We start from the raw sequence: 1,468 nt of genomic DNA, 5'->3' as shown, positions 1-1,468 counted from the left end.
TTGTAGAGATCAGGTCTCACCAAGTTGCCCAGGCGGGTCTCGAACCCGCGGGCTCAGGCAATCCACTCACCTCAGCCTCCCAAAGCGCTGGGATTACAGACAGAGCCACCGAACCCGGCTCATTGTCCCTATCTTGACGTTCCTGCCTCTTTTCTCCCTTGCTTTTACTGCAGTAACTCCCTTAATTGTTGTTGACTTCACTGCAGTTATTTGAAGGATGCTTTTGAAGGGAAGCCTGATGTGCTGCCCGTCTGGGCTTTGTACCTGTGACTGTGTGACTGCAGCCTGCTTCTTTTCCTCCTTTGTGAAGTCTAGGCATTGTAGGTCTCTATCACAATTAGGATAAGGGAAATGTCATCTCTAATCCATCCTCCCTTGGTTGTGGGATCTCCATAGCTCAGTACTCTCCAGTGTTATTTTCACATCTTAGCACACTACAGTTATTTTTTACAGAAAAGCCAGCAAAGAGTGAAGGTGACAGGCTCTGGGTGCTGGCCGCTTCAACGGCTGAGGGGATCATATCTGGGCACACCAGCTGGGAAACTGCTATCTCATCTGTCCTGTTTCTATAGGCTGCTTCTCCCTGTTCTTGGCTGCTATGTTAATTAAGACTCATTCTTTGATCCCTGCTCTTCAGAACCACCCTTGGGGAGTGCGTTCCTTGTCCTGCCACCTTTCACGTCTTTGTGGACGGTCTCCAAAGCTACCTGTGTCCTTTTCTCTGAGATCTGGTTCCCTGGCACTAGCTGCCAACTGAACATTTCTTATCTAACCTTCTCTCTCTGTTCCAGACCCCACATGACTGGACTCGGTACCTCTTCCCTCTGTTATGCCTTCTCCCCAGTTCCCTCCCCACACCTAACTTCTTTCTGTGTTCCCCTGCCTTCAGTCTCTCATTTGCTTTTGGTGTTTTTTTTTTTTTTTGAGTTGGAGTCTCATTCTTGTCACCCAGGCTGGAGGGCAGTGGCACACTCACGGCCGCCGCAACCTTGACCTGCTGGGCTTAGGTGGTACTTCCGCTGCAACCTTCCAAGTAGCTGGAACTACAGATGCACACCACCATACCTGGCTAGTTTTTGTGATTTATTGTAGAGACAAGGTCTCACCAAGTTGCTCAGGCTGGTCTCTAACCCTCAGACTCAGGCAGTCCCCTCACCTCAGCCTCCCAAAGTGCAGGGATTATAGGCTAAGCCACTGCGCCTGGCCAAGTCTCTCATTTGAAATGTTGACATAGTCTTTGATATTTTTCTCTCCATTTTCCATATTATTTGCCTGCCACATATGTTTACCAGTTGTGTAATTTTGGGCAAGTTACTTAACTACTTTGTGCCCGGTTTCCCCAACATAAACTGGACAATAATAGTAGCTGCTATTTGAAGAGCATGAGTTAATTTATTTTTAAAAAGAGCTAGAAGCCGGGCTCGGTGGCTCAGCCTGTAATCCCGCACCTTTGGGAGGCTGAGGTGAG

At 48.5% G+C, this 1,468-nt stretch overlaps 1 protein-coding gene across 1 annotated transcript in view; it reads left to right on the top strand.

Moving 5' to 3' along the window:
• The window catches only part of CUNH7orf73 (chromosome unknown C7orf73 homolog), a 19,372-nt gene that overhangs the window by 4,950 nt on the left and 12,954 nt on the right, over window positions 1–1,468 (top strand). The gene's annotated exons all lie outside the window — the stretch shown is intronic.

The sequence above is a fragment of the Carlito syrichta genome, unplaced genomic scaffold, assembly GCF_000164805.1.
Source record: "Carlito syrichta isolate Samal-C Ts95f unplaced genomic scaffold, Tarsius_syrichta-2.0.1 Scaffold287784, whole genome shotgun sequence".
NCBI lineage: Eukaryota > Metazoa > Chordata > Mammalia > Primates > Tarsiidae > Carlito > Carlito syrichta.
This window is presented reverse-complemented; position numbering and strand designations above follow the sequence as displayed.